Source organism: Dermacentor albipictus, chromosome 1 (genome assembly GCF_038994185.2).
Source record: "Dermacentor albipictus isolate Rhodes 1998 colony chromosome 1, USDA_Dalb.pri_finalv2, whole genome shotgun sequence".
Lineage (NCBI taxonomy): Eukaryota > Metazoa > Arthropoda > Arachnida > Ixodida > Ixodidae > Dermacentor > Dermacentor albipictus.
In genome coordinates, this window is record NC_091821.1 from 306,078,715 (window position 1) to 306,087,351 (window position 8,637).

Here is an 8,637-nt window from a genome sequence, read left to right on the forward strand (position 1 = left end):
TCTTGTCATTCAAGCCTTACGTAATTTTATCTCATGAATTGCAAACTATCCCAAGAAACTACCCTTGTTCAGTATAATTATAATGTTTGATACGACCATTTGCTGGCAAATGTTAACAGTGTGATATTTAACTTGAACTTTTGCATGACTGCCTATGCCTGTGTTCTTTTAGTAACCAGAGTATGGCTAATTTATTAAACCATATTTGCTAATTTGCATGCTCACATGCTATAGCATGCCTTAATCTTGAATTACTGCATCTAAGTGCAAATAATTTAGAAATTTACTATGTATTTTAAAACACTGTGCACATTTTGTGCTCAGCAAAATTGTTTAATCAACAGTGGTTTGTTTTTATGAGGCCTCCTACTGCACTTTGCACCCAGGCACTAGTAGATGTGGAATATGCACTCTTTTGATTTATAGTAAGAAAAGAACCTATTTTCAAACTACATATTGTATATGTACCAGTGCCTTAGAGTTACAAAACAAAAATTTATAGAAACTGGTATTGTAGTTAGAAAAACCGCTACACAGCACCTTTAGCCCAGAGAACTCTCGTTTCACAAAAGAGGACAAACTATGTAGGCACTAAAAAATTCTACGTATTTTTCGTGCTCAAGTAATCTTGTTGGAAATAGAAAATTCGCAATAAGGCTCCTGGCATAAACCTCACTTAAAGCATGTCTATGCTTGGAAAGTATTGTTTCAGTCTGAAAAATGTTGGCCAGTTATGCTTTACATCGACTTTCCAAACTTTTCATAATGCTTTGCGATTACATTAGTGTACAAAATAACAGGTGTCTTTCTTGTGCGTTTGCTCTGCATTTCAATTGCTTCCCTAATTCACCTTTGCAATATGCCTTTTTTTAAGGCATCAAAACTTGAATTTTCGTTCACTGGAGCCTAATACTAAATATTTAGTCCTTTATGTAGCCCAAAACACTGCGAATCAACCCAGGCTCTTTCAGTGCCGCTATACATAGTTTCTTCTCTAATAACAGATTTGATCAATACATATATGTTAGGTACCTTTGTGGGAAATGTACATGTTCTTGTACTTACCGATGTGTTTGGTGATTGTGCATGTTTATATTTCATGTGATTTATGTATATGTTGTACTCTGTATTGCAGCATGCAATAAATATATTTGCGTTTTCTTGAAAATGCAGCATATATCTTACCAGTCTGTGTTGCATGTTATTTGGATATGGAAATCGTGATAACTTTGATGTTGATATACATGCTCAAAAGTGTCAAGTTTGCTAGGTTGTATTTGTGCAGCGAAGACAGGTTTTCCAATATACACCATGAATTACTAATATGTAATGTGATCCACACGTATAGATGTTGTGTATGCCCATCGAAGCTTCAAGGCCGGCTGTTCGACAGTGCGTTTGGTAGCCGAACTTGAACCTTCTGGCACATGCAATAGTTGCGCGTGGATCGCTGTACATAGTAGTAATTGAAGGCGTGTACTGCCGAATCTGCCTTCCATACATGCTAGAAATAAAAGGGTGTACACCCTTCCAACACCCACACAGATGGGTGTTAATTTGGACGAGCACCCTTACACCCTAAATTTATTTTGCTGGACACCCTTCCTTTAGGGTGCTATAGTGGTACCCCAACTGTAGGGTGTAGACAACAGCACCCTTAGGGTGTTCGTCTGGCGACAAACTGATTTACACCCTTAAGGGTGTTAAAATGTTTAGTGTGTACCCTTCAGCCATAGCTCGAGCATGCGAACGAAGGCGAAATTCGGCGGCCATGGTCGGGATCTAACCCGAGTCCTCGAGCGATGCCATAGCCGCCAAGCTGCCGCTGCGGGTGCAGAAGTGTTGATTTGACGTGCGACCCCTTCTGTAGTGTCCCCTAGACGCTACGGCGCTTTAATGCGGCCTGCGTCTGCACCTTAGGCGTCACTTGTCCGCTGGACAATTGAAATGCGACTTGTATGTCCTTGTGAATACATGCTGACAATGGCCGGTGTAATGTTTGAAAGGACCGCGTAGCAATGGCAACAGCAGCGACCGTTCGAGTGACGACGTCCGTGCTAGTCGCACATGAATGGCAGGCTCCAAGTTCGTTGCGGCGCTGTGTCGCCAGGGAGAAAGACCCGACTCCAAGCAACTGTTTTTATGTATCTGTGTACGGATATCCTTGCCTAAGAAAAACGGTAGGACATAAGTATGCTTACTGTAAATAAAGCGTCGTACTGAGCGATGTGAATCGAATTGTTGTCGCGCATTTCGGTTTTGATCACGTCGTTGCTTCCGATATTGCACTAACGTTATGCGCTATCCCAGACACAGATTTAGAAACATGCCTGCTGGCTCCGCGTTTGAGAATTCGCTCAACAGATCACCGATGTAGCTCCTTTTCACAACCGAGAGACATTGCTTGGACGCTGACCAAGTAGTGCGGTCTAGAAAATGTATGACTGCGCACTTTTCGGTGTTACGTCAGCTGCTGCGGGTCACGCTCACATTTAATAAATTCTTGCTACGCTACCACTATTTTGCACAAATTAAATTTGGCCATGAAGCCCACACGCTTACATTTTTATGCTTACTGTAACTAGCGCGCTACTTTTTGGTCGCGAACGCCGGCGGTGTGCGAAGTCACTCCAGCACCCACAGAATGGCATGCTAATTGCTAAAATTTACGCCATTAACTTTTTTTCTCACAATTTTTTATTAAAAGTTTTGTGTTGTTAATTTCAGAGAGGCAGATCTCGTATGACCGAGCATGTGAGTCGTAATTATGAAAACAGCACAGCTGCTCCCTATGCAGCTTCTAGGCACATAGCATCGTGGCCATATATATTGGCCGCATTGCTTCTTGAGTATCGCTTGTACGTGGGGTGTCTTTCAAAGTTCTGCATTGGCGTATGCCAAATCTTGATATATGTCGTGATTTATGTGCTTTCATTGCCTTGTTGCATTACCCGCCGTGGTTGCTCAGTGGCTATGGTGTTGGACTGCTGAGCACGAGGTCGCGGGATCGAATCCCGGCCACGGCGGCCGCATTTCGATGGGGGCGAAATGCGAAAACACCCGTGTGCTTAGATTTAGGTGCACGTTAAAGAACCCCAGGTGGTCAAAATTTCCGGAGTCCTCCACTACGGCGTGCCTCATAATCAGAAAGTGGTTTTGGCACGTAAAACCCCAAATATTATTATTATTATTATTGCCTTGTTGCATTGAATTTGACGCGGTCTTAAGTGTATATTTCGAAATTTGAACAGTAGCCTCTGCATATAAAAAACTTCACGCAAACTTACACGATACCTTTTTTTTTTTATACTCCCGTTGCACCTCGAAAAAGCTCCGTCCAGTGCAAAGTAAAAAAGTGAAAAAAATAAAAACAGACACAAAAACAACTCCCATCGTTCCAGGCAAAAATTCCGCTCGCACGGAGTAAACATTCTACTCGGATCATACGGAACATAATAAATTCCCAAGCAGGGGGTAGCTATAGAGGACGAGCGATATGCTCCCACCTGGGAGTTATTTCCGTTTAGAGTCATATATATATATATATATATATATATATATATATATATATATATATATATATATATATAGACACTGATTTTTTATGCGCGGCTTGCTATTTTAGGTGTTTAACTCCTTCTCAGGGAAGCGCTTCGCATACTTACTGTAAGATGTGGAGCACGACTTTCCGCATTTGTATCCCGCAAGAACGCCGCTGACAGTCCGAAGCACCGAACGGTGCATTTGTTTACATCGGCAGGTACAGCGACCACTCGCCGTTCGCTTGAGATATAATAGTAGCCGCTCATCGCTAAGATCAGTTAATGTCAGTACATATCAAGATAGGCAGATTTTGTGCATGTAAGCACCATTACATCGCTCTGAATCGCACTGATATGGGTGACCACACACATGTTCAAAAACAGCGAGCAGGAGACAGCGTAGTACGCGAGCATTGTTATGCTGCCTGTTTATCATTCTTCGTATTCTCTTCATGCACACAATATGTTCCGTAAAGTGTACATAGATGAGGAGTTTGAACGTATGACCGTTGATTTAGAGAACGCGTAGTTTTCTCACGGAAACGCCGATGCCCGTATAGACACCATTGTCAGCTAAACGAGGCAGTTGTTTACGCTGCCGTATTGAGGGGCCTATACGCTTGCTGCCCATTTATTATACGAGGCAAGCAGTGCACCTCGGAAGCTACATAATGAGTCTGCATGACAATACGCAAAAATACACCCATGCCCATAGTCGCATTTAATTTTGGGACGTGCGGGGAAGTGCGGCATGCAGCTTTCCGTCGGAAACGGCAACGTACAGATGTCGATACTGCTCCGTACCATTGCTTCTCGCTTTTGATGTGTGCACTGCACAAAATGAGGAATGGTTTATTTCAAATCCGTATTGTCAAAACTGAACTGCAGAACGAATATTCTTCGTCCTGATGGCTTCATTAGCTTCATGTCAGTCGCTCAGGTCGGCCAGCAGCAGACCCATGAACTGCGTGACCGTTACATTTAGACTCAACCTCGGCTGAGCGCGATCGGCATCGGCTCAAACTATGTGTGCGGATGGCGAGGGCTGAAGTCTGTGCGGCCTATGTCTACAGGGAACGCAACTTCTCGCGACAGCAACTTCTCACGCCATGCACCAGCTCACGATCGTGAATTCATGGACGCTTTCGCCACTGTCGCCCGCATAATCCCGGCGTGCTTTGCATGAAACACTCCTGACGTCATACACAATGTGGCATGTAACTGAGGAAGAGACAAGGTACGGTGTTCGAGGCAATTAATTAAATTCATTTCTAAAATATCTGCACAACTCTCAAACCTGCTTTTTTGAGGACAGGACGCAAGTGTGGAGAGGAACATAACCTGCGAATGTCATCGACATCTGTTGACATCGAAAAATCCGCGGAATCGCTCTTTAACGTGCAGTCCTTCAGTTATTTTTTTACACGGTAATACTCACGCGACAAAACAGAAAAAAAAACGTCACTAGGTGTCGCTACGAGCTTTGCTATACGTTTCATCGTTGTCACCATCATCTTCATAGGCGGCAGGCAGTACGTGAGCGGAACACTAAAGCAAGTACAACAGACACTTTTCGTTGACGCAAACAAAACAGAGTGGGTTCTTTCATACGCCTTTTAGGGAACAAAAGCTGCCTTACTGTTATTTTTGTTATTGTTCTTTCTAGAGTTGTGCTTTGCGTTGGTAACAGCTAGTGCGTCACCCCGCCGCTACACCACCGCTAGCTCAGCTCGTCTACACAGGACCGGTTCGATGTGCCTACAAAGTCGAAGGCGAGAGCTCGTGAAACAATGAGGAGAAAGGGACAAATGCTCGAGCGAGAGATACTTTTTCAAGGAAAAATAATATAGCAACAAACAATTAGTACTGCCTGTCGATTTGCTCAACAGACTTACAAAATCTATCGGCGCAGCAAGAGATAAAAAAACAAAGACAAATGCTTCCAAGGGATTCATGAGGAGAGTCCGGGCTTAAGACAAGTGGTATGCGTTTCGCCACCTCGCTCAGACAGAGAATGGGTGAAATATAGGCGGAGAGTGCAGCGCTGTAGGCCTCGGCTGGTGTCGCAGAAGGGAATTTAGGTCGCATAATGCGGTCGTGAGGCGCGGGTCATTAATTTGGAAGCGCGCTCAACAAAGCAGATTAGCCCGCTAGCTGCAGCGCCTCGCAGTATGTCCGCACCGTGGCCCGCTGGGGCGCAGGGCTGCGCAGAGGAACAAGTCGAACGTTCTGCGGAAGAAGTAGGCACACTCTGCCAGCGAAAAAAGCGAGTAGCTGCAGCGTCGACTGCTATGGTTGCAGAGAGAGATAAATAAGTTAAAGCAAGAAAACTATCTGGCGATAGATCGAAAATAATGTATATATATATATATATATATACATGAGAACAGGTACAGGGAGGTGAACAAGCGGAACATTGCGTTTGCTACCGTGCAATGAGGGAAAGAAAAAAAACAGAAAAAAAGAACAGGCACACTCAACTGTAGTTGACATTTATGCAGAGTGAACCATCCTTCGTATGACTCAATCATGAGGCGTGTGTGTGTGCATATGAAGTGTGATTTGAAAAGTATAACTATTAGCATTAGATAGCCGCTCGTTATACAAAGAAATGATTTTATTTGCCGTGATTTATAGAAAGACTGCATATTTTATGCACATATTTGCATGCAGTACATCATACATACAGAGGATGCTTCTTTTTCGATAACACAGATTTCTTATCAAATATCCATGACCGTGAGACACATGTCTTCGCATACGAGCGCTATGGCAAGGCGGAAACACTTTGCTGCTCGTTAAGTAACTCTGAAAAGATTAATGAAGAATTATTAATTAACATTTTAGTGCCTTCGGGGCAGTTGTTTAAACGACGAGCTCGATGGCAAACAGATTTAAACGCAATTTCATTTTTTAAAAATCTTGAAAATCGCACTCAGTTCGATTTAGTTATCGAATTTCGACAGTAAATCCAGGCAATATCAAAACCGAGCGCCGCCGGAACGCAGATAAGGCGGTCCTACTATCATATCTCATCGAAACGCGCCGTAGCGAGATGCACGAGGAATTTTCAAACTGAAAGTCTCACCAGTCCCGGCATCTACTGATAGGGCACGCTTCGCTTGGCAAGCATGTGCCACTGTATGCCGGGTTTGCCTCGGCAGGCCACCATACAAACTTCACCCCACACTTCTTTACGGGTGTGGCCTCCTGGCGTGGCTCGCATGGGCTCGGTAACAACAACTCTGCCTTCGTGTGGGCTTGAGTTGCTGGAAACCCGAAGGAAAAAAGCCAGACTTACGATAAAAAAATGAAATATATGTCCAGTTCCCTGCAAATCGTAGCGAGAGAATAAACCGTAGCAGAGCCGTCAAGCCTTATGACACACGTGTTGATGTTTTTCGTTACTCTTTTTTTCCCGGATGTAATTGAAATGTGGAATACCTTACCTGATGTTGTTGTCTATCAGACGGATGTGCACAAATTTGAATGCTTGATCTTTATTTTGTATCGTGAGCACCCAACCTGATGCTATGAAATCAAGAAGTCAACCAACCTTCAACCTTCATCAATCAACCTTCAAGAAGTCAACCAGTTGCTCTTCCGTATACTCAACTGGCACATGGCGTATCTTGCCAACATTCTTGGTATAAAACGCCGGAATGAATGGCTTGACTTCCAAACCAGCCACTTCGCTCAGCGATAGTAGATGGCTTGGAGATGAGACTGAATATATATATATATATATATATATATATATATATATATATATATATATATATCATCAGCCTGGTTACGCCCACTGCAGGGCAAAGGCCTCTGCCATACTTCTCCAACGACCCCGGTCATGTACTAATTGTGGCCATGCCGTCCCTGCAAATTTCTTAATCTCATCCGCTTACCTAACTTTCTGCCGTCCCCTGCTACGCTTCCCTTCCCTTGGGATCTAGTCCGTAACCCTTAATGACCATCGGTTATCTTCCCTCCTCATTACATGTCCTGCCCATGCCCATTTCTTTTTCTTGATTTCAACTAAGATGTCATTAACTCGCGTTTGTTCCCTCACCCAATCTGCTCTTTTCTTATCCCTTAACGTTACACCTATCATTCTTCTTTCCATAGCTCGTTGCGTCGTCCTCAATTTGAGTAGAACCCTTTTGGTAAGCCTCCAGGTTTCTGCACCGTAGGTGAGTACTGGTGAGACACAGCTACTATACACTTTTCTCTTGAGGGACAATGGCAACCTGCTGTTCATGATCTGAGAATGCCTGCCAAACGCACCCAAGCCCATTCTTATTCGTCTGATTATTTCCGTCTCATGATCCGGATCCGCCGTCACTACCTGCCCTAAGTAGATGTATTCCCTTACCACTTCCAGTGCCTCGCTACCTATCGTACACTGCTGTTCTCTTCCGAGACTGTATATATATATAGACTGTATGTATGTATATGTATATATATATATATATATATATATATATATATATATATATATATATATATATATATATATATATATATATATATATATATATATAATATGTGTGTGTGTGTGTGTGGTGTACAAAATTTCCCTTAGCTGTGGCCAGTTCTACGTAGGGCAAACGGGACGGTGTATCAATCAGAGGCTAATGGAACATAAAAGGTCGTTAACCGGTGGATCGCCTTCTAATCTTTCCCTACATTACCAAGATTGTAACTGCACGCCAGAGTTAGATGAATGCGCGATATTGTACAGGCATAAGAATGAAGATACGCGTCTTATGGTAGAGGCATGGCATATCCATAATGGTGGAAGTGCGTGCGTGAGTAAGCCTTCGATTACTTTACATAACGAAGAGATTAAGCGCCTTAACAGTGATCTCTCACGTAGACCAGCACGTGTACCCGACTGACACGTGGTGTTACCATTCCTGAGCGTGTGCAGATGAGTTTTGTGTCTTCTTTATTTTTTCGCCTCTGTGCTCCCTTCAGTTGATAGTCGGCGTTCGTGTTGTCCACTTCTCTACTCTTGTGTCCTGTCTGCACGCCTCACTTCTTTTTTGCATAATGAATTCTTACCAAGTAGCTCAGCTTTCTGTCGTTCTAAGTCAAA